This window comes from Pan troglodytes, chromosome 6, assembly GCF_028858775.2.
Source record: "Pan troglodytes isolate AG18354 chromosome 6, NHGRI_mPanTro3-v2.0_pri, whole genome shotgun sequence".
In the NCBI taxonomy this organism is placed as follows: domain Eukaryota; kingdom Metazoa; phylum Chordata; class Mammalia; order Primates; family Hominidae; genus Pan; species Pan troglodytes.
This window is the reverse complement of record NC_072404.2, coordinates 25,165,986-25,192,469: the sequence shown is the minus strand read 5'-3', so window position 1 is coordinate 25,192,469 and position 26,484 is coordinate 25,165,986. Positions and strand designations below refer to the sequence as shown.

Here is a 26,484-nt window from a genome sequence, read left to right as displayed (position 1 = left end):
TAGGTTCTTTAGGACCCTGAAACTGTTTAGTTCCTTTTATTACTTTTTAGTCATCTACCCACATTTATCATCGGCATTGGCTAGAGAAATAAAAGTCATTCATAGCCTTGAACAATAATAGACAGTTGACAAATGCATGCAGTTTGGTAATGAATGCTAGCTTTTTTCAAACAACTAGCCAAGGTCTCTGACATCAAAAGACCTTCTACATGAGGAAAAGATAAAATTTTGATCCTGAATCTCAAGTTTGTGCTAGGTTCTAGAAGTTATTTAAATTTCTATTTTTCAAAAACATAACTTTAGTCCATATAAATTTAGAAAAAGCACTATTCTACTACCAGAAAATTTATTTGCAAACCACTTCCATGTGAGGCAATAAGAATTAATCTACATTTTAGACTTAGCATATGCTTCCAAATATTTGCTTTCTCCTATACCTTTTTATTTGAATCTGCCCATGATTCTAAGCTAGAAACCTTCAAATCTCTGACCTCCTCTGCCATTCAGTTTCCACATTATCTAAACTCCACCTCCTAATCTCCCTACTGTCCATGAATCTCCACTGCCATTGCCTTAATTCAAATTCTCATGGAATGCTGGGCTCAACTACCTGGTGGGCAAGAAAATCATGTTCTTCTGGTGTCAGTAAAGCAAACACAATATAAAATATGAGAAAAGCTTAGGTTCAATGAATGTATGCAGAAATTTGAAATTTGAAGCTCTGGAAAGCAGTTATAATTATATAAATTGTGTGTTATTTTAATTTCAACATTTGTGTATGCTTTGTGTATTATTTTATTTTTATTTATTTTTTTTTTTGAGATGGAGTCTTGCTCTGTCTCCCAGGCTGCAGTGCAGTGGCGCAATCTCAGCTCACTGCAAGCTCCTCCTCCCGGGTTCACGCCATTCTGCTGCCTCAGCCTCCCGAGTAGCTGGGACTACAGGCAACCGCCTCCATGCCCGGCTAATTTTTTGTATTTTTAGTAGAGAACGAGGTTTCACCGTGTTAGCCAGGATGGTCTCGATCTCCTGACCTCATGATCTGCCCGTCTCATCCTCCCAAAGTGCTGGCATCACAGGCGTGAGCCACTGCGCCCAGCGTGTATTATTTTAAATCGTATAAAAGGGGCCCCTAGAATCTTTTCAGTGTTCAGGTCTTTTAAAATTTCTTTTCAAGCCTTTATCCATCCTTACTATCTCCAGTGACATTTTTCCGAAAACTCACCGATTGTGTCACTTACTTGTTTAATGATCTTGATGGGTCCCTAACAACAGAAGGAAGTTTCACATGCCTTAGCTTCACAAACCAGGCCCTCAGTGGAATAGCCAGAGCTTGTCTTTTCAATCTTATCTTCACACATTCATCCTTTATCCATTAATCACACTGAACTGTAAGTTCTTCAGGCATAGATGTTTTTTCTTTAATCTTTCTCTTGAATTTTCCAATAGGATCTTATACATTGCTCTTTCTAAAAGCGCAGTGGCTCATACCTATAATCCCAGAACTTTGGGAGGCCGAGGTGGGCAGATCACTCGAGGTCAGGAGTTCAAGACCAGGCTGCCCAAAATGGCAAAACCCCTTCTCTACTAAAAAAAATAAAATAGTTGGGCTTGGTGGCACATGCCTATATTCCCAGATACTCAGGAGGCTGAGGCAGGAGAACTGCTTGAACCCTGGATGCAGAAGTTGCAGTGAGCCAAGATCACACCACTGCACTCTAGCCTGGGTGACAGAGCAAGACTCCATCTTAAAAAAAAGAATAATAAAAACTAACAACAGGCATATAGTCATTAAGACTTCATTAAATTTAGATTATTTTCCTTTGGACAAGCGCTGACACTTCTTTTGCCTATTCTTCTTTGACATTTTATTCATTCAGGTTCCAAACAATCCTGCCTTTAATATGCTCTACAGATGACATTTCGACTGGCAACATCCTTCCTCAGACATTTTGTTTTTATAAAGGCAGGATGTGGCTTCTTCATTCTGACCTTTGGGCACTTATTATTATGAAAATACATAAGTGAATTATAAAAATCCATTTATTGACTCACATGTTGGTTCACCATATAAAATCAGCAAAAATGTCACCACAACTTCTACATACCACACCCCAAAAGGAGAAACTTCATGTACTACCATACTATTAAGTAGCCTCAGAGATCTCTACCCACTGTTTTAATGCTGAGTTCCACAATGAGGTCATGTGAACAAAACCTCAGGTTCCCACATAGGGTGGCTCACTGTTGAAGGAAAGGGAGCTTTCACTTCCTCGAGCTGCAGATAGCCTCATGCACAAACCTTAAGAACAGGGCCAGACCAAGATCCGTGGGTACTCAAGACAAGCTAATAATTTAACATCCTTTTAAACCTATACTTTTCAAAGTCTAGCTAGATCACTATGTATTTAGAAAAGAGGCTGGGAACTCAGTAAGAAAAAGAGAAAAAGCAGAAAAGGAGCATTCACACAGCTTCTCTTGTCATGAAAAATCAACATGAAAACAGCAAAACTCTGGGCTTGTAATGGTCACTTTTATGTGTCACCTGGACTGGGTCATGGGGCACTCAGACCTTTGGTCAAACATTTGGTTGTTTCTATGAGGACATTTTTGGATGAAATTAACTAATAAAGCAGTTGCCCTTCCTAATGTGAATGAGCTTCATCCAATCAGTTGAAGGACTGAATAGAACAAAAAGTTTGAACTTCCCCTGAGTAAGAAAGAATTCCTCCTGTCCAATGACCTTCAAACTGGGACATCAGCTTTTTTTCCCTGCCTTTAGACTTGAGCTAAAACATCAGTTCTTCCTGGGTTCCAAGAATACCAAGCTTCAGGCTGGAACTATACCATTAGTTCTCTTGCAAATAACTAATTCAGGAAAAAACAAAACAAAATGCAACATAATATTAAAAGAATATTAAAAGATGTAAAGGATGTTTATTTCCAAAAAGCAAGGATGTTTCCATATTTTAAAAATCTATTAATTCAACATACAAGTAGATCCAAACAGAAAAATCACACAATTATGAAAATGCTAAAAAAAGTTTGATAAATCATCTTTAATAATTTCCTATAAGTATGTATGTGTGTATATATACATGTGCATATGTATACACATACACACATATATACACACACCTGTATTTCAGGCTTACTGCAGAAATACCAAGAAGATCTTCAGTAAAGTAAAAATTGAGACAAATATGCCCACTACCTCACAATCATTTAACACTATATAAGAAGTATTAGCATTAGAGTTCAACTAGGAAAATAATTAGAAGCATAAAAATTAGATATACAAGATCAAAAATAGAATTAGCTACACTGTCATGATTGCATACATAGAAAATCTAAGAGATTAAAATTCTAGAGAATTCAGTAAATTGGCAAGGACAATCTGAAATCAATATCTTTCATATAGACACACAATAGACTAGAAGATATAATGGAAAAAAATCCTTTTTTACAACGAGTAACTAAAACAATAGAAATATTTTAAAATTTGTCTACTGATAAGCTTGCAAGAAATGCACAAGATCTATAGAAGGCAAATTTTAAAATACTACTATATTTTATAAGAGAGACTGGAAAAAATGAAATTTTTATAAAAGGAAACCCCCCAGAATTTAAAGTAACTGATAAATCTAATGCTACTTCTATGAAATATTAGAAAGATGTTTCTGTTTCTTACCAGACAAACTGATTTTTGCATTCATATGGAAAACTAAAAACAAAGGATTAAAATAAAATAAATTATGGGAGAGCCTAGTACTACCACATTTTAAAACACATTCAAAAGTAATAGTAGTTAGAAGTGTAAGATAATAGTGCAGGAAGAAATAAACAGATAATTTGAAAAGAACAGAATTTCCAGGAATTTACCCAAATACATTTAGGAAATTGCATTCCGAAGGTTGGAATTCAATCACTACAGGAAAAAATGGATTACTTAAGAAATTGTGTTGAGAAAGACAAATAGCCACTTAGGATAAAATATTTTTGGTTACGTACCTCAAGTCTTACACAAAAGTAAATTTCAAATGTATCAAAGATTTGAATGTGATAAATTAAACTGTATAAATGCTAGAAGAAATAATGTTAGCATGTTTTATAATCTCTGACAGTTAAAGACCTTTTTTGACCCCCAAAAAAACTACATAAGACACTGATAACATTATTAGATTTTTAGAAAGGTGTGTTGGTTTTATTGATTTGTCAACTTAGCTAGGCTATGTAAGGTCTCCAGTTGTTCAATCAAGCACTAATCTAGATGTTGCAGGTAAGGTATTTTGCAAACATAAATATTTATTGATTTGTCAACTTGGCTAGGCTATGTAAGGTCTCCAGTTGTTCAATCAAGCACTAATCTAGATGTTGCAGGTAAGGTATTTTGCAAACATAAATAAAATTTCTAATCAGTTAACTTTAAGTAAGAGAGATTATCCTGGATATTCTGCATGGGCCTGACTGAATCCACTAGAAGGCAAAAATGCAGGAGAGAGATTTCCTGAGAAAAAGAGACCTTCTGCCTATGGACAACAGCCTCTAGCTGTTATTGTGGAGTTCCCTCCTGCTTGGACTCTTCCTTTCCTGACTACCTTGCTGTACAGGCTAATAGCTCAAGCCTCCACCTGTGGGTTTGAGACTGCCCATAATCTCACTCTTCCTGACTGGCTGCCCTGCAGATTCTGGACTTGCTTAGCCAGACCCCACAATCAGGTAAGCCGACAGATAGATAGATAGATAGATAGATAGATAGATAGATAGATAGATAGATAGATAAAAAAATGTATACTACTACCTCCAACTGCTTCTTTGTTGAACCCTGGTTGATACAGGAGGGTAACTATGTGTTTAGGATGAGAGATCTAGGAGATAAACTTTTGGCTGTATCTACTCTTACATCTTTACAATTGGAAAAATGTGAATATATTACAAATTCAACAAATAAACCAAATACATTTAGATAGTATGCCCTAAACACAAAGTATTGAAAGCTCTGCATTAATTAATAGAAATGTGTTCTAACCTCTTAAAAGGACTTACAAACCTGCTATTTCGCTATTTTCTACCAAAATTAAATTCAGTATTTTCTCAAACCTTTGATAGTTGCTGTTTGCCTACACATGGTTCTACCCCTAATTCTATCTCAAGTACCTGCATTTTTAAAAATGTATATTGAAAACTTAGTATTTATCTTGACACATAAAAATGAGCATTGGCTTATTCCAAGGCTTCAAACTGACCTCCTAGCATGAATTGGCCTTCATTTATCTACTTGGCTTGCTCTCCCCAAAGCCCTACCTCTGCCAACAGCAGTACAGAATGGTAGAGAGCCCTGCTCTTAGAGTGTAGACATCTGGGGTTCAGTCTAACCATAACATTTATTAATTTTGTTATATATAATATCTAACCAAACTGCTCTAAATTCAGAATAATCTTGTGTAATGGTAATAGAAACAGTTGCTCTGTCCACACCACATAGCATAATAAACCTGGAAGCATTTGCCAACTGTGGAGTGCTGAGTAAATGCAAGTGACTGTTTTTATCCCTGTTAGTTATTTTAGATTTGAGTCTACTTGCACTTGGACTGATGTAGCTACAAATCAAGAAGGAAAAGAAAAGAAAGGGGTAAGTTATTTGATAAGTTGCCCCGCCTAGGCTGCTTTCTTAACCTCATTTAGTATAGTAACTCCTGAAGGGAGGTTAACTCTGCCAGAGTTCCAGAACAGGTAAGAAGGGAAGCTAAATTTTAAAGAAAAAACTGTCCGGCTTTGAAGTTGGTACTACAATGGAATGGCCACACAAATAACTTTCCTTGTTTATTTATATATCACAAACATAAATATACATGTAAATTAACCCAAATCCTTAAACCCAAAGAACCATGGATTAAAGTTAGTTAAAACAATGTTCTACATTAGAACCATCCAGTTTTTTTTTCTTTTTAATCTTGCCGTTTCATTTGTGTTGGTGTTTCGTATACTCAACAATAAAAAGAGACTGGTACTTCCTTGAGATTCCATTTGATAAGGAAAGAAAAATTAGACTAGAAGACTGAGATTGCATTAAAATGTCCATTTAGGTGGTTGAAGAGAAACATTGAACACTTTGTTCAAAATCATTCTGTTCACAGCCTTGTGGATTTTCTCAGAAATAAAATTACTTCAGAAAACAAGTTTTTAAAAATCCCTCCGATTAACTATAGATTTATTCTAATAGGGCATACATTGGATTATATAAAAAAGGTATTTTTTTTCTGAATGTGGGATAATACTATAAACATATGGCTTTTGCCAAATGTTAATTTTCTCTGGATAATCTTACTGTAAAACTAAAAACTATATTTATTTTTAGACTCACTTTATTTTTGAGGCCATGTATTAATATACTATTATAGTAATTATAATTGGATTTGTATTTTAGATTCAGATGAAGCTTAGTCATTTGAGTATCTACTATGTGCCATATCTATTTCTATTATTTCATAATTTTTATAATAATCATGTGTTGTAGTCCTATTTTTCTTAATGAGGTAATAGGCAGAGAGGTTGTGAATAAGTAAAGCCATATTACATATTTGAAATTTGCTAAGGGAGTAGATTTTAAGTGTTCTCAAAAAACGGTAACTATGTGAGGTGATGAATGTTCTAGTTAACCTGATGGTAGTCATTTCACAATGTATATATATAACCAATTATAGCACTGTACACATTCAATATATATGATTTTGTTTGACAATTATACCTCAATAATGCTGAAAAAACAAAACATAAACAACCAAACTGTATATCTAAACTGGGAGCACTTTATTACATACAGATTATACCTTAATAAAGTTGATTTTAAGAAAAACTGACCCTACTTCTGGGGACATGTCTAGAACTTTACAATGTGGTTAGAAAGATCAGTCTTCCTCATACCCTCAAGCTGTGAGACTGGCCTGCTTCTTTTAATTCATTTGTCCTACAGATAGAAGACAGAAGAGACTTCCTCAAGCAAATTTTTATTTGCATCACTTCCCTGCTCAAATCCTTCTAACTATTCCCAATTATTTTAAAATCAAGTTGATACTTTGAATTGGGAAGCCAACAGTTAATTACTTGATTACTACAATTTGACAGAGCACTTATTTTCCAAACACATCATTCAGAATTCTGTCTTCTAATTACAAAGTGTCTTCCTTGTTTCCTACCAATTCTTCAGGAATTTGTTTCAAGTTCAACTACTTTCTAAAACTAGTCCAACTAAAGGCAAGTGCCTCACTTCTCCATGTTCACACACTCGCTCATGTGCACACACAAATGCCTATGACTGATCATGTATATATATATATGTATCTGTTTTTTGGTTGGTGGTGACTGTGTTGCATGTAACTTATCATGCTTCAAGCATCCTTTGTAAGTGCATGTAAAATACTGTAAAATTGGAGGCCTTTGTAAATGTTAGTTTCCATCCTTTTTACTTTTTTCTGATTATAAGCACCTTGAGGGCAGTGTTGCCATTTCCGTTTACCACCTGGCTGGCTATAGCTCTTCTAATATGGCAGGTGTTCAATAAATTGCATTGCATAAGGATCTGTGGTTGACTGATTAACTTCTTGGCAAATGAAATTTATTTAATATTCCCCTTGAGTTCACAAATGGTTTATGCACTTCACAAAGCACCTTTTACTTAGAATCATTCTGGCCTTACTTGAATCTGACCAATAACCTCTAAATAAAACACTAAGGTCTCTAAAAAGAAGACTGTCTTTTAGCCACATGGAGTATTTTCATTTTCATTACCCTATTGTTGCACACATATCAGACTGGAATATGGTTTACATACTAGAACCTTCCAACCTCCAACCCAGCAGTCTTGCACTGGTCTTTCTGTGCTCTGTTTTCTTTGTGAATCACGGATTAGTAGTGTAGCCTTTCTGACCTGCAATAAAACTCACACATTCCCTTAAACATATGCTACTCTACAATGAATTTCATTGAAGGAAAAAATACACGTGAATTCTACCTGACTGATTTTTTTTCAGCTTTGGGGTACTGTGGTTAGATCAAATAATGCAAGTTATGTCGGAGACAGCCAGGAACTTCAGGCCTCCATAAATTCTGATCCTGTAAATCCAATTACAGAATTAGAATATTTTTCTTTGTCGAGGCTTCAACTTCTTTTTGTTTAAACATCAGGGCTTTCTAATCAACTTGCTATTGTTTCTCAGACAAAACAGAATCAGAATTTATATTCTAAGGAAGGATGTGGCACAAGATAAATGATGGGAAATAAAGCTTACTACTGGAAAATACTCTTTAATAGTTTTCACTTGGATACCACACTTTTGTTTACTCTCTCTCTCTCTAGCACTAGACTTTGGAAAATACACATTATCCATACCACACCAGCATAAAATGAAGCCTGATTCTGTATGTATTAATACTTATTTACATTACTAAGTCAAACAATTTTTAAGTCACATTTAAATATGTTCATCATTTCCAAAGCTTTTTAAGAAAAGGGATATTATTTATCTATCACTAGAAAATACTGCTAGGAAACTCTCCTCTGCCCTCTCCACACAGAGAAAAGATATATACACACATATTAATTGTTTGCCTTTTTCTACACAAAAACTCTGGAAGAATAAATTATTAAATTTTTAACAAAGTATTTTAGGTATACTTCAGCCTCATTTTTTAAGGGAAGCATTTCTATAAGTTATATCAATTTGTTTCTATTATGAATACACACAAAGCACTTCTAATCTTCTTTTTGAAAGTAGACACTGGGGGGAGTTATTTTATCCCATCATGAATTATGGCTTTAAATTTACTTTGTTTTTAAAAATATTTTAAAAATTAATATACTTTGGGGTTTTTTGAGTAATTTTACATTCCCAGAAAAACTGGGTAGCACATACAGTTTCCATACATTATTATCCAACCCTCCCCACTTATAATTTCCTGTGTTATTAACCATTTGCATTAGTGTGGTACATTTATAATATTCTTTTAATATATACCTTTGGTAGCATTTATATTAATAATAATCTATGCTTAATAGCAGCTGAAAGTACATTTTTAAATGGATATTTTACCTTTATGTTAAAGATAAACAATAAAGATCTATACAGAGTTACAACTATATATTTTTATGAGATATAAATAGTACATAATCCATCCCATTTTTATGATACTTTATAAGATTTTAAGCCTACCTTGATGCTTTTTGAAACACACACACACACACACACACACACACACACACACACACGCACACACAAAACTGCTTGTTTATTTTCTGAGGCCTGCATGGGCACTTTACTTCACAATGTGCTAATTGCTCTGACTTCGGCCCGGGCTCTTTGCTGGGCTGCACACTTCTGCCTGCTACATGTGTGTTTACATAACTTGTGGGATCACTCAGAGTCCTGCTGCAGGTCCCTTTAGCTTCTTTCAGGACCAGGCCTCAGTGAGTCTAACCAAAGTCAAAGTCACCCAGATCAGTTACTCCCGAGAGCTTACTCTGGTCAGAATCTACCTTTCACTAACAGTTTGATGCAAAATCATACACAACATATTCCCTCAACTGAGGACATATGGTTTGCACGACTGTAAATTTAAAAAGTAGTTGATAAATTACTTTGTAAGATCTTTACTATTAATTTCTGTCAGGGGACAGAAAAATAGTAAAGGGCATCTACCATTGTTCCAAAAACAACACCTCCTGCAACAGGACAGAACTCTCTGCAGTGTCATATTGAAATTAATCTTGCTCTCTGCTGGTTACTGAGTGCTATTCAAAATTATTCAGCTGAAGTTAAACAGAAGTATTGTTCTTACATAAGAGTATAAAACCAAATTCATATATTTCACATATAATTAATGTCTGCAACACAGGTCTAATAATGTCAGCAACAAGGCATGGATGGAAGAAAGACAAATATGTAAATATTAGAAGTCAGACCCACAGATATAATGAAATAAAAACTAGTTGGAAACTTATGCCTACTCTAATACAATGGATATATCATTTGTTGTGCTCTGGGGTGTTTTTTAGGTAAAGCACAAACTAATTTGTCAGTTTAAGTGCCTGACAAAGAATTCAAAATAATTGTTTTAAAGTAGCTTATCAAGCTACAAGAGAACACTGTTATACACCTTAATAACATCAAGAAAAAAATACACAAACAAAATGAAAAAATCAACATAGATATGGGAAAAAAACAACAAGGAGAAACACTGGAATTGAGGAATACAAATGAATGAAATTTAAAAGGCAATAGAGGGTTTCAACAGCAGACTTAATCAAATGAAAGAAAGAATCTGTGAACTCAAGAGAGACATTTGAAAATATCTAGTCAGAAGAGAGAAAATGAACAGTGAAAAGGGATGTACACAAAAGCCTGTGGGATTCATGGGACACGTTTGAACTACAGGAATTTCATAAGATAAAAGGACAAAAGTTTATTTAGCTCAATAATGGCTGAAAACTCCCCAAATCTACTGAAAGATACAACCATCTAGGTACATGAAGATCAAAACTCTCCAATCAGGTTCAGCCCAAAGAAGACTTCACCAAGAATTTTATAACCAAACTGCCAAAAATCAATGACAAAGAGAATCTTAAATCCAGCAAGAGAAAAGTGGTTTGTCACATACGATGGAAACACCGTACTGGCTACCAGATTTCTCAGCAGAAACTTTGCAGGCCAGGAGAGGTGTAATAATATTTTTGAAGTACTAAAAAAAAAAAAAAAAAGGCCGGGTGTGGTGAGTCACGCCTGTAATCTCAGCACTTTGGGAGGACAAGCTGGGCAGACCACAAGGTCAGGAGATGGAGACCATCCTGGCTAACACAGTGAAACCCCATCTCTACTAAAAATACAAAAAATTAACCGGGCGTGGTTGCACGCACCTGTAGTCCCAGCTACTCGGGGGGCTGAGGCAGGAGAATCGCTTGAACCCAGGAGGTGGAAGTTGCAGTGAGCAGCCCACTGCCCTCCAGCCTGGGTGACAGAGAGAGACTTCATCCCAAAAAAAAAGGACAAGAAAAAGAAAAAGAAAAAGAAAAACCTGCCAACCAAAAATAGTTTGCCTGGTAAAGCTGTTCAGCAAGGGAAAGATCAAGACTTTCCCTGAGAAACAAAACCTGAGAGAATTCATTATTACTAGACTTGCCTTACAAGAAATTCAACAGGAATACTTCAAGCTGAAAAGATGGATTCTAATTAGTGAAATAAAGTAATATGAAAGCATAAAACGTACTGGTAAAAGTAAGTATAGAGTCAAATTCAGAATATGTAATACAGTAATGGTGGTATGTGTATAACTTATAGCTCTAGCATAAAGGTTAAAAGACAAAACTATTAGAAACAAATAGAGCTACAATAATTTGTTAATCAATACACAATATAAAACTATGTAAATTGTGTCATTGGAAACGTAAAAATTCGGGAAGAGAGTAAGTATGTAGTATTCATATGCAATCAAATTAAGATATTAGCTTAAGATAGATTGTTAAGATTATAAGATGTTATATGTACGCCTCATAGTAATCACAAAGCAAAAAGCTACAGTAGATAAAGCAAAGATAAAGCAATCAAACCATGTCATTAAAGAAAATTATCAAATCACAAAAGAAGAAAAATAAGAGGAGAAAGGAACAAAGGATCTACCAAACAAGCAGAAAATAAATAACAAAATGACAATAGTAAGTATTTACCTAAAAATAATTACCTTGAATGTAAATAGATTAAATTATCCAGTAAGCAAAACATAGAGTGGCTGAATGGATTAAAGAAAAATATATACAAGATCCAGCTATTTGCTGCCTATCAGACTTACTTCAGCTTTCAGACTAGACTGAAAGCGAAGGATCAAAAATGATATTCCATGCATATGGAAACCAAAAGAAAGCAGAGGTAGCTATACTTACATCAGACAAAGAAGACTGTAAGTCAAAACTGTAAAAAGAGAAAAAGAAGGTAATTATATAATGACAAAGGGGTCAATTCATCACATATATAACAATTATATATATGTGTGCACTTAACAGCAGAGCACCCAAATATGTAAAGCTAATACTAACAGAACTATATGGAGAGATAAACAGCAATATAATAACAGTAAGGGACTTCAATACCCTACTTTGATCAATGGATAGATTATCCAGACAGAAAATCAATGAGGAGACATTGGACTTGAACTATCTCAACAAATATATACAGAACATTCCATTCCACAACAGCAGAATACACATTCTTCTCAAGCATAAAACAGAATATTATCTACAATGGATTCTATATTAGGCCACAAAACAAGTCTTAACAAATTTAAGCAGAGTGAAAGTAGATATTTTTTTCCAACTATGATAGTATAAAAATAGAAATCAATAACAGGAGAAAAATTGGAAAATTGACAAATATGTGGAAATGAAACATGTCCTTTTACCCAAATATAACAGTCTTTTATCCAAAGATAACAGCCTTTGGATAAAAGCTATCTTAATTGATGTGAAGTGATATCTCATGGTGGTTTTGATTCGCATTTCTCTGATGATTGGTGATGCTGAGTACCTTTTTATATACCTATTGGCCATTTGTGTGTCCTCCTTGGAAAAAATACCTATTTAGTTCCTTTGCCCACTTTTTTAGATCAAAGATGTTATCACTTTATATTTATTTTCCAAAATCATGGAACCAACCCAAATGCCCATCAATCAACAAGTGGATAAAGAAATTGGTATATATAAATACAATGGAATATTACTCACCCATGAAAAGGAATGAATTAACGGCATTTGCAGTGACCTGAATGAGATTGGAGACCATTATTCTAAGTGAAGTGACTCAGGAATGGAAAACCAGACACCGTATGTTTTCAATGATATGTGGGAACTAAGCATGAGGACACAAAGGTATAAGAATGATACAATGGACTTTGGGGACTTCGGGGGAAGGCTGGGAGGGGGCAAGGAATAAAAGACTACAAATAGGGTGCAGTGTTTACTTCTTGAGTGATGGGTACACCAAAATCTCACAAAGCACCACTAAAGAACATACTCATGTAACCAAATACAACCTGTAACCAAATAATGTATGGAACAACAAAAAAAAATTTAAAAGGCTATTATCAAAAGTTCATGGCAGCATTATTCACTATAACCAAGATATGGAAACCACCTGTCTCTTGATGGATAAATGGATGGATATATCGTGTGTGTGTGTGTGTGTGTGTGTGTGTGTGTGTGTGTGTACACAATGAAATATTAATAAGCCTTAAAAAAAAAGAAGGTCCTCACATTTCCAACAACATGAATGAACCTGGAAGACATTATACTAAGTGAAATAAGCCAGACACAGAAAGACAAATACTACATAATCTCATTTATGGGTAGAATTTAGAGACGTTGAACTCAGAAAGAGAGAGAATGATGGTTACCAGAGGTTGGAGGGTGAGGAAATGGGGAGATTTTGGTCAAAGGTTAAAAAATTTCAATTAGGCAGGTTGAATGAATTTTGGAGACCTAATGTTCAGCATGGTGACTATCAATTTTAAAAATGCACTATATGCTTGAAATTCAGAGACACTAAGAAGGTATGTCTTAAGTATATAGGCATGTTCATTAGCTTCATTGTGAAAATTATTGAACAATGTGTATGTTTATTAAAACACTGTGTTATACTACTTTAAAAGAAAGAACTCATTTGTTCTAGTGTGGGATTCTTTAAGGTAAAGCAAAAGCTGATTTGTCCACAAATTTAGAAGCAACACTTTACATTTAAAGAACTAAGTAAAGCACATACAAATTAATAACATGCATTTCTAATAACACAGGAAAGAATTATAATTAAGAACTTTTAATACAGTTCTAAAAATATTAATAAGTCATTGACTTTGTGGATTGATATGTGTTTATTTTACATTTTTAATCCTTTGAAAGTCTTTATACAAATCAGTGGTCTTTAAAACTGACCTGCTAGTATTATACTCATATAGGTTGACAAATTCATTCCCTACCTATCATGAAGTAGCATTAAGATGAAACATACATTTTGTTAACTGTCTTTTGTTCAAGGCAGTTACTGCTGTTCTATATCACTGCAGGTAATTCAATGACTATATTAGATATTTTCTCTTCAAAATATTGCTCAAAACTCACCTACACAGAATATGTGAGGTTTAAAGAAATATAATATTGATCATCTTGAAAGGAAGCTGTTTAATACTCATTTTAGCAAATATTTTCACCAAAAATGTGTGTTACATGGTAGAAATAGCCTATATTATGTCTTTGCAATAGAATTGAATTCTCTTTTTTTTTAAATTATACTTTAAGTTGTAGGGTACATGTGCACAACGTGCAGGTTTGTTACATATGTACACATGTGTCATGTTGGTGTGCTGCACCCATTAACTCCTCATTTACATTAGGTATATCTCCTCATGCTATCCCTCCCCCCTCCCCCCCCCTCCCCCTACCCCACAACAGGCCCCGGTGTGTGATGTTCCCCTTCCTGTGTCCAAGTGTTTTCATTGTTCAATTCCCACCTGTAAGTTAGAATATGCAGTGTTTGGTTTTTTGTCCTTGCGATAGTTTGCTGAGAATGATGGTTTCCAGCTTCATCCATGTCCCTACAAAGGACATGAACTCATCATTTTTTATGGCTGCATAGTATTTCATGGTGTATATGTGCCACATTTTCTTAATCCAGACTATCATTGTTGGACATTTGGGTTGGTTCCAAGTCTTTGCTATTGTGAATAGTGCTGCAATAAACATACGTGTGCATGTGTCTTTATAGCAGCATGATTTATAATCCTTTGGGTATATACCCAGTAATGGGATGGCTGGGTCAAATGGTATTTCTAGTTCTAGATCCTTGAGGAATCGCCACACTGACTTCCACAGTGGTTGAACTAGTTTACCGTCCCACCAACAGTGTAAAAGTGTTCCTATTTCTCCAAAACAGCATGGTATTTCTACCAAAACAGAGATATAGACCAATGGAACAGAACAGAGCCCTCAGAAATAATGTCACACATGTACAACCAACTGATCTTTGACAAACCTGACAAAAACAAGAAATGGGGAAAGGATTCCCTATTTAACAAATGGTGCTGGGAAAACTGGCTAGCCATATGTAGAAAGCTGAAACTGGATCCCTTCCTTACACCTTATACAAAAATTAATTCAAGATGGATTAAAGACTTAAATGTTAGACCTAAAACCATAAAAACCCTAGAAGAAAACCTAGGCAATATCATTCAGGACATAGGCATGGGCAAGGACTTCATGTCTAAAACACCAAAAGCAATGGCAACAAAAGCCAAAATTGACAAATGGGATCTAATTAAACTAAAAAGCTTCTGCACAGCAAAAGAAACTACCATCAGAGTGAACAGGCAACCTACAGAATGGGAGAAAATTTTTGCAATCTACTCATCTGACAAAGGGATAATATCCAGAATCTCCAAAGAACTCAAAAATTTACAAGAAAAAAACAACCCCATCAAAAAGTGGGCAAAGGATATGAACTGACACTTCTCAAAAGAAGACATTTATGCAGCCAAAAGACACATGAAAAAACGCTCATCATCACTGGCCATCAGAGAAATGCAAATCAAAACCACAGTGAGATACCATCTCACACCAGTTAGAATGGCAATCATTAAAAAGTCAGGAAACAACAGGTGCTGGAGTAGAAATGAATTCTGATGAATGTTAGTACTACTTCTTCATTGGCTTTTGACAATGTTAGTAGCTCAGAGAACAGATTATAAGGGTATCAGAAAGCCCATTTAACCTTGAGGGTGGCTCAGTGAGGTTGGATCCAAGGCTAAAACAGAAGGAAGGATGATGGACCTCTCTGATGTGACACATGGTGATGCCCTATTTACTCTACTGACTAAAAGGCTAAAGCCACGCATGTGACCACCTTACAAGCCATTGTTCCTCTTACTCTCTATGACATGTACTTGGCTTCTCAGCAGAACACATCTACCCTGGCAATACATCCAGCCTTCTGCCGAACTGGCTCAAATTAAAAAATAATCATAAGAATAATAAATAAATAATAAATAAAAAAAAATTATTCTATATCCGAAAGTGCACAAGGTGTTAGGAAACTAAGGTTCATTGCATGTTAATTTTAACTCAACAAATTCTTGTTATAGTGAATGAAATATAATACAGAGAAAAAGTAATAAATATTTCATATTTTATAAGACCTAAGGATTTTATGTGAGATTTTTTATTTAGTTTTTACTCAAGAGAAAATTTTAAATCTTTAGTTTTATTGACTAACCTCTTAGGAGATTCCTAATATGACTTAGAATTTTTTCCCAAAAACTTTTGCCTATAATAAGTATTAGATATTAATTTTCAACCATCAGTAGGTAACTTTTTCTTGGTGTCATTGTAAGTTGGAAGATGAGCTATGTGCCTTTTATAGATAATACCAATTACCTATAGCTTACAAGTATTGTGCTCTACTGAAGGCTCTTTAGGACCTCAGGATTATACTTTCTATCAGCTATTCTATATATACACATGATAAGCATTTTGCTACTTTTTAAGATTTCTTAACACTATACAGAAAAGTTTTTTTTTCTATTATCTTCTTTTCACAACTATTTTCTAATTTGAGGTTATATGCTTTTGTACCTGCCTATGATTTTTCTTTCATACAGCCTTCCCAGGCATTCTGTAACTCTATGTCTACCCACTCAGCCAAAAGCAAGTTCCTAACTCTGGAAGTCTAAGATTTTAATTATTTGGTCATGGCATTATTGACAAGATATAAGAAAACAGGATTGCAGAGACTTAGGTTGCAACAAAAGTTACATCTACAAACTTTTAAGTAGTATGTGTGCACGTGTGCATGCACACGTGTATATAAGTGAAGGGAGGCTTTGCTTCATTTACACTTGACCAAAAAAAAAAAAAAGATTATCTAGCATATTTCATCCATGCACTGTTTTAACAGCTTTTAGAGTCAGTTTTCACTTTTGCACCATTTGGGGTTTATGTCTAGGAAGCATCCTCTGGCAAAGGCTGTGCAAAATTTGTGAAAGGAGTAGCACATAAGTTACCAATAAATCAAATGAACTTTACATTTGAAGTCTATAAAGGAAATTAGAGTGGTTTACATCATGGGTGAACCAAGACTGACATTATTTAGAAGCATTAGATTGGAAAGATAAGGAAAATCTACATCCTCTTTTGCAGAGGGACTGTTGATAATGGTAGCAAGAAAAGAAAGTGAGAGAGGCGGGGTTTCATCAATAGTACAGAATGCAAAGGCCACATTGTTTATCTGCACTTTCCAAAAAAAGGAGAGTTTTGTTCCAAACCAGTATCATAATTCTCTTCAGGTAGATGGTGTGGCCGTAACAATCTGATCGTGGAAAGAAAATAGCAGTGAAAGCTTTGAGAAGAGTACAAAAGTTTGAAGGGAATGAAAACTAAAACTATATGCAGACCAGCATATGCTTTATTGCTGCTAACTTTAGGGCAAGCTCTCAAAGTGTTTTTTAAATTTAATTTTTACTGGTTCTTGATGAAATGAGAGCAGACATGGACTGCTAAAACTTTGTTTTTACAGTAATGAAAAAAAGCTGAAAAGGAAATAAGCAACTACATTCATTTTTTAAGTCAAATGACGAATCCTGCCACATATTTCAAAAGCAGCTAAAGAAGAGAATAAAATAACAGCTAATTTAATCTGATTTATTTGAAAACCTAGATGTGTGTGGAAGTTTTTAAAACCATGGTTTAACTCATGCTGCGTCTTAATTTGATATCTTTTCTTTTGAATTCAAACGCACTAAATTCATAGTATTATCTTCTTTGTAAAACTTACATATATTTATGTTTCCATGCATAATTTAAATTCCCTTGTCCAAAATAATAATCAATTGTTTTATCAGAACTTAGTAGCAACCTAAAGAAAAATAAAAGAATCCAATGGAGCACTTCCAGTTATTATGTATGGAGATAGCTCTGAACAAATTCATATTTATCTGTTGGCGGACCAGGTATTTTTTTGCAAGTCTCACATCACCTGTTAAAATACAGTAATATACTTCCAGAATACAACTGCCTAGTGGAGTGAAGTTTATTTGTAGGATGAAGTTGTATTTAATTCCTTATTTTTCTTACTTACTCAAAATGGCCTCTAAATCTGATTTCAACTGTTTTACATAGGTTAATCCTTCTCTGTCAGTGGACAAATGTTTGCCACAGAAAGAATCACGATTAAACTCATCAATAAAATAATATAGAAATAAATCATTCAATCTACTTCCTCCGAATTTTTCTATCCAGAGCTCCTTTTCTAAGTCCCTTTGGCCATAAAACTCGGTGAATCTACTAGATAACAGATAGTTGATCTAGAAAGCTGTTCATTATACCTTGAAAAAAGTACTTCTTGCTAAAGTTTCTAATTTATTTTCAGTCATTAAAGAGACCATAAGAGAAATTGAAAGTCATGCTTAGCTATATTTCTTGTTTTATACTTTTTTATCCACTTTACATTTAATGCATTTTCCTCTTATTTTTATATAGTGTCTGCATCACTGACCTGTTCTCACTTGCGGTAAAAGTTTGCAATTTTTTTTCCCAAAAGTAATATATGTGTTTGGTAGAATATCAATTGTTGAATTGATAAAGGTATTTTTACTCTTGAGATTTTCTGGTTTACTCTTCTTTTTACTATTACTACAAGAGGGAAAAAAAGGCATATCTACCCTAGGTTTAAAATTTTCCCTGAACTCTGAAAACCTTCCAGCTGTATCTTAAAAGGAGACTTTGGCTTTTGACTCTCTTTCCTGTCTTATGGATAAGAGCCTAGCTGTTTTCATAAACAGTGACCAGCTGTTCAACTTCTAATACTGTTCAACTATCTCCTACTTTTCACAGGAAAAATACATCTTGATTGCATCTTCTTCTCCCGCCTAAGTTAGGAAACTCATTAAAGATTTCAATTTATAAATGCTTCCTTAAGCTGGACACGCAAAAAATGTATTCAGCTGCTGGTGTAAACCTAGCAGTTGTCTGTAAGTTTCAACAACCTCCTTGTAGTTATTAAGCAGACTGTTTGGGGATATTTTAGAATCTTTAGAGTAAGACACTATCAATGTAAGAGGACAGCTGAGGGACAAGTATACGTTGAGCATTTATGAGAAATAGCCTAACCATGTAAATTTGTTTCATGCAATTAGCAAAGTTGGCTACATGGAAATGTTATGGGAGCAACAGATACTGCTTGTCTTTACTGCCTGATCCACCATGTAAGGGCCTTAAGAACAGTAGTACAATTATATGGGGTGAACAAACTAATTGTCACAGCTAAAGAATAATCAGAATACAGGGAATATAAAACTCTAAGTTGACCCATCACATAGTAATCTAAATGCTAAATGCTTTATTTATTTATTTTAATTTAATTAATTATTTATTTATTTTTTGAGACAGAGTCTTGCTCTGTCACCCAGGCTGGAGTGCAGTGGTTCAATCTCGGTTCACTGCAAGTTCCACCTCCCGGTTCAAGTGATTCTCGTGTCTCAGCTTCCCGAGTAGCTGGGATTATAGGCACTGCTACCATGTCTGGCTAATTTCTTGTGGGTTATTTTTTTGTTTTTTTTTTTTTTGGCTTTTTTTTTTGAGATGGAGTTTTGCTTTTGTTGCCCAGGCTGGAGTGCAGTGGCGCAATTTCAGCTCACTGCAACCTTCACCTGCCAGGTTAAAGTGATTCTCCTGCCTCAGCTTCCTGAGTAGCTGGGATTACAGGCACGTGCCACCACACCCAGCTAATTTTTTTGTATTGTTAGTAGAGACGGGGTTTCATCATGTTGGTCGGGCTGGTCTTGAACTCCTGACTGCAGGTGATCCACCCGCCTTGGCCTCCCAAAGTGTAGTAATTACAGGTGTGAGCCACTGCGCCCGGCCAGTTTCTTGTATTTCTAATGGAAACGGAATTTCACCATGTTGGCCAGGCTGGTCTCAAACTCCTCAAGTGATCCACCCGCCTTGGCCTCTCAAAGTGCTGGGATTACAGGAGTGAGCCACCACACCTGGCCAATGCTTTATTTTTTCAAGTGAAGACTTACTTAAGATTAAAAAGATGGCAGGCAGAAAAGAAGGAGAAAAAATACAGGTAAATTTTTAAGAGCAGATAAAAAATAGACAGTTTTTTTCATTAAGCTTTTCTAATTGAAGAACATTATTCATTATTCTCAAATAAAATATTTACTTTTGTGCAAAAACTATCAGGTGAAGAAAGTACCACTATCATAATCCAAATGATGAGAGCAGGTATTCTGGGAACACCTCTTATTCTGATTAGATAAAGAATAAATATATATGTCTATATCCATACGATATATGAACTTGAATATAGACATGGACAAGAACATTGTTACAGAGATGCCTCCTTCTTGAAATTAGACTGCCATAGGCCAGGATTATAGGGAGATGGAAGGAGGAAGGAGATGAGAGAGGAAACTGGAAAATATTTTCCACATGTGAGTTCAAATATTTGACAAAGAAAATTCCTGTATGAATAATTGTTCAACCATTGTTCCCTCAGAATATTGTGAATTGCAAAGGTGTTACATGAAGTTCAATGTAGCTCAGAGTCTGTTACTTGTGAGGCTATATGTGTATTTTCCTTACTAAACAAGTACCTGTAAGTTTGCAATTCCATGGGACCTAGTAATCTAAGGAATGTTAGCAAATGAAAGAATAAATATCAGAAGGTTTCCTGCTACGTACATTTAAAATGTCAACAGAGTGTGATGTTTAGGCATCTTGGAGAATTCTGAAATAAGATCCTGGGCACTCTGTCTGAATAGTTACGGCTAGATTAATTGGATTGACTACTAAAGTAATACTTTGCTTATTTTTTCATTATATTTCGGGTACCTCTATATTTTATTAAGAGACACAACATAAATGTAACCTTTACAAAAATGAATTTCTGATGTCTGACTTGAATTTTCTTTGAAATTTAGAATTTGTAACTTCTAGCAGCTATGGATTTGCCATGAAAGTATGCCCTCAAGAAGGAAAGGAAAAGCTCATATATCAAGGATAATTTAAAACTTTGGAAAAATAAGGCTATTTTAGATTTATATAAAATGTCTCCATGTATAAAGCACTTTGACAGCCATTATATCATTCCGTTCTCTCAACAACTCTGTAAGGTTGGCAAGGAAATGGTATTTTTCCCATTTCCCAGATGAAGAGGCTGAGGCTCCAAATGCTTTCATGCGTTGCCTTAGAACAATGTGCTAGTTAAGCTGCAAGACTTGAATTCTGACCAGCTTTGTCCAGCTCCAATAATCTTCCTTTCCTACACCATCTGCCAGAACAGCTACACACAGGGCATGAAGGGTGACCAGTTATTTAAAATATCAGAAATTAATAAATACACTACCTTTGCTTTCCAAGTAAAACTTTTTTCCTGGTAGGAAAAAAAAGATAACTCGGGAATATTAAGCATGCAAAAAACTTTTCTTCATCAGTTTGGTTCTTTTCAAATTAAAGAGATTTAGTGAACTTGCTGTTGGAGATGACAGTAAACAACTCAAAATACAAACACACCAATCAAACCTATAAGTACAGTCATAGTCATTGATATTCAGAATCGCTGTTCCTTGTCTGGTTAATTAATACAATTTTAAATATTTCATATGAAAGAATTTTTTGGAAAAAAAATGAAATGAACTTAAGATTGACTGGAATTTACAAGCTCATTTAAAGAAAAGTCTCAGCTATTTTTTTCTTAAAAATGTAATATCTCCCCAGATGGCAGTCTTTGTAGTTTGTGGCACTGATTCAAAAGGCATATTAACTGCCACTCTACTAGCTGCATCAAGCATTTACAGGCCTCCCTACAGAATGGGTTCAGCAGTAATTAAAATAACACCCTTCCTCAGGGTGAAGTTACACTTGAAGACTTCGGGGATGTTTTTCTTTCCTTCCTTTGGGTAAATTCCTTCTCCCCGAAATATAAGAAAAAGATGAGAGTGGAGAGAGCTTAAGAGAAAGAAGATGGGGAGAGAGGGAGAGAAGTTTAAAATAGTACACCAAAGCGTGTGTCACATAAACTATGTTAAAATGTTAGTATTTCTTCCATTCCCTAGCAGACATTGATAGACAAACAGGTTAAAAAAAAAAAGCAAGGGGGAAAAATATCATTTACTCACTGTAGCAGCAGGAAATCAAGGAAAGAAAATAAACAGGGCTTGAAATGTGGGCCTTTAACCTGCTAGTCAGACAGTTTCATTCTGTGTGTATTTGTGTGCTGGTAAATGGCGAAGGGGAGCTACAGGGACGGGAGGGCTGTGGGATTCTCGGGACTCCCACAGCTACCAGTCCAGCTGTACAAACACGCACAAGCTTTGTTAAGGTACGGTGGGCAACAAGCTCAAACTGCTGAGCTATCTGACCTATAAATCCCTCGCAAAAGCTCCACTTGAGGGGAAGCCAGAAGTTATGTGTAAATTTTTTATCCAGCCAGAAGCTAGCTATTGGTCACTTCCGTCTCCCCTGTCTTTTTCTCTCAATGGATCCTCTGCTCTGGCGGGCTACATTTTAAGTATGTGTAGATGCATAAATGGCTATCTTAAATTCTACTTCTCTCTAGGCTAAACAAGAAAGGGGATGACTCAGAAGCACCCCCCCCCCCCCACCACTTCATGACACAGCTTAGAGCATATGTTCCAAAATTATGAGCCATAACATTAGGCAGAGCAATGACACTTTCTGTTATTCTTTTTATAAATTTCTTTTTCAAACTCAGTAAGCGCATCACTTTAAAATACCATAAATTTACAAATACAATTTTTTTAAACAATGCAAGCACAAGAAACTTGAGATATTCCCTTATATATGACACAACTTACTTTGCTCTGTTTTTAACTTTGCTTTTTTCCTGATTCAAAACAGATAATCTTAGCTTGGCATATTGTATCTTGAATGCAAACAAAGAAGAGGTTCTGAATTGCTAACTCCAAAGAGAACCTTCCTAAGATTTTTTTTCTCTTTTCTAAACATTTCTGAACTCTAAGTGACCTCCTTTTATGAAGCTTCCAAATGGCATCCAAACACCTTAAACATCGTGCAGTTACTAAACTGTATACACTATTAAAAAGCTGAAGAAATTACATAAAACTATAACACGTGAAGCAGGCTTAATTTAAGTAGAAATGGCTTTTGTAATCATTCAGAAACCTAGAGATGTCTCTATGTTTAAAATATTTAGAAGCCACTTTGGGCTTTCCAAAATCCTGAGGAAAAAATATAATCCACACTAAAAACAAAAGGCATGTACCCACAGAGAAATGTTTACTCTATGCACCTTCTGTTCTGATAACTTAGAGTTATGTGATTTGGGTAGCATTAAACAATATTGAATATTGAGAGACATTAAGCAAAAGTTGCATTATACTGAAATAATATTTCATGTTAAAGATTTATTTCAATAATTGTCACTGAATTTCTACAACACACTGAGCACCAGACTAGGACTAAAAAGGGTGGTAAGTGATGAATCATTGCTCTTGCTATCTTATCAGAATGTGCACTCAGGGAACGAAGATAAAACAAGCACAGCCATAACTACACCACACAACTAAAAGAGAGAAGTACACCAGAAAAGTAAAAAAGCAGAACTATGGACATTCAGAAGTGGCAGGAAGGACTTCCAGAAAGAGGAAGTCAATGAAAATTATGCCTTGGACCTTTTCATCTTCTCAAAATATATCATATATATCATATGAAGGATGGATAACTTCCATCACATTAAAATAATGATAAAGAAATAGAGACGACTTGTGGCAAAAGAGTTTGTAAACATTCTCTGACAAGGAATTTGAAGGAAAGAGATTTTGTTTCAGTGAACCAAATCCTGGGAGATGCAGCCTCTAGTGTAAAAATGAAGGTGCACATTCTAGAAAACAAGGAGAGGGTTCAAGTTTTATAGCAAGAAATTCCTGCCTGGGTTGCCAATCAGATCTGTTTATGCAAATGAAAGATTGAATCTTCCTTAGTTCTGATTGGTCAGTGCAGCTGAGCCTTGATTGGTTGGGGCAAGTAAGAGCTGACTGGTTTGTTTCAAAGCCCCAAACCAGAAGTCTCTGTCTTATGTTTCTTTCAAAGGGCAGTGGTGGGTGTGCAAGAGGGCATGTGATGGCATGAAGCTGGGTGAGGTTCTGGCTTTCTGATCCAGGCCTGACAATAGGAACTGGTTTTGCTTGATTGTAGAAAAGAAGGTTCCATGATATTCTCACAACATCTTTCTGAGAACATAGAGTTACCGATGGCTCCCTCACCCAGCTATGGCTGCATAGTTCTGTTTCAACTTTAAGCACTTCTGTTAGCTGTGGGGAAGTCCATTTTGTCTGTTGGCCAGGAACACACTTTAGCAAGTTAAAGGCTAGAGTAGGTGACTTTCTATTGAAAAAGATAGCTCAGCTAGGATAACCAAAAAAGAAGTAGATTCCTGGTCCCTGACTTCCATTCAGAAGGCAATATCTGTTCATCTCTCTGATATAGATTCAGAGAACACAGTTTTATATGATCTCTTGGAACCCAGAAAAGTCTAGTAATGTCAGCATTGATTATATGCTTTATCAAATTAAATTGATATAAAATAATACAACTTATCTCACCATCATTTCTCCCTAGTTCTAAAGGCCAGTTTTCCAAGTGTTCTCTTGATATCTCTAATATTCTAGGAAATGACAAACAAACCCCAATATATGGCGGCTCTAACAATAAATAATGTATATAGCAATTCTCACATTTAAACAAATTTACAAGAAAAAAACAACCCCATCAAAAAGTGGGTGAAGGATATGAACAGACATTTCTCAAAAGAAGACATGTATGCAGCCAAAATACACATGAAAAAATGCTCATCATCACTGGCCATCAGAGAAATGCAAATCAAAACCACAATGAGATACCATCTCACACCAGTTAGAATGGCGATCATTAAAACGTCAGGAAACAACAGGTGCTGGAGAGGATGCAGAGAAATAGGAACACTTTTACACTGTTGGTGGGACTGTAAACTAGTTCAACCATTGTGGAAGTCAGTGTGGCGATTCCTCAGGGATCTAGAACTAGAAATACCATTTGACCCAGCAATCCCATTACTGGGTATATACCCAAAGGGTTATAAATCATGCTGCTATAAAGACACATGCACACGTATGTTTATTGCGGCACTATTCACAACAGCAAAGACTTGGAACCAACCCAAATGTCCAACAATGATAGACTGGATTAAGAAAATGTGGCACATATACACCATGGAATACTATGCAGCCATAAAAAATGATGAGATCATGTCCTTTGCAGGGACATGGATGAAGCTGGAAACCATCATTCTCAGCAAACTATCGCAAGGACAGAAAACCAAACACCACATGTTCTCACTCATAGGTGGGAACTGAACAATGAGAATGCATGGACACAGGAAGGGGAACATCACACACCGGGGCCTGTTGTGGGGTGGGAGGAGGGGGCAGGGATAGCATTAGGAGATATACCTAATGTTAAATGACGAGTTACTGGGTGCAGCACACCAACATGGCACATGTATACATATGTAAGAAACCTGCACGTTGTGCACATGTACCCTAAAACTTTAAGTATAATAAAAAAAGAAATTTTCAAACTAAAAAAAATAAATAAATAAAAAGTAAATGCAGATGATGTTTGGGATCACTATTCCTGGTGACTGTGTCCTGACTACAGTTACTATTGCTTCTTGCCTTATTTCTGTGAACTAAGAAAGACGTAGGTAATAATACTGACCAGGACCAAGGTAAATTTAGAAAAAAAAAAAAAAATCGTGGCACAAAGCCACAGAAAGTAAAGCTCTGACTGCTGTTACAGTGACTCTGAACTTTAGGTGTACACATAATAGTACATCACCTCACTCTGTCATCTTTTAGCGCACATAAAAGTTTGCCGCTTCAAAACCAAGTATATCACATACAGAATTTTATCTGACTTAAGCCACTTGGCAATTCAAATACAAAGAAAAAGGAACACTCTTAGCTAAACAGAAAGAAGGAAGGAACTAGATTTAAAACAGAATAGATGTAGCTAAACTAACCATGATCTTCAGTGGAAAAACTACTGACCGGAGATTTAGGACACTTAGTTGTTCCACTGAGTCCCTCTGTAATACACAGAAGTTACTCAATTGCTGTTTGCTTTGCTTTGTTCATTTGTAAACTAAAAAAAAAAGAAAAATTGTTTTCCCTCCCTACCTCGTATGGATTTGAAAATATTTTTAAACCAATTGCAGTATAATTATTAACAAAATGCCTTAAGACAACAATAACTGAAACAATAATATAAAATGATAGAGCAAATTAAAAAGTTATTAGTCATCCATTCATGATCAAATGTAATATTTTTTTAATTTTATAAAATTTACTATTTAGATTCACCAAATATGCCAAATA

General features: G+C 35.2%; 1 long non-coding RNA gene across 2 annotated transcripts in view; it reads right to left on the bottom strand.

The window, feature by feature from the left end:
* LOC107975722 (uncharacterized) overlaps positions 1-26,484 on the bottom strand; it is a 229,454-nt gene that overhangs the window by 23,388 nt on the left and 179,582 nt on the right. For both annotated transcript variants that reach the window (XR_008548926.2, XR_008548925.2), the window contains exon 5: positions 11,930-11,957. This is a non-coding gene — a long non-coding RNA (uncharacterized LOC107975722). The remainder of the gene's footprint in view (positions 1-11,929; positions 11,958-26,484) is intronic.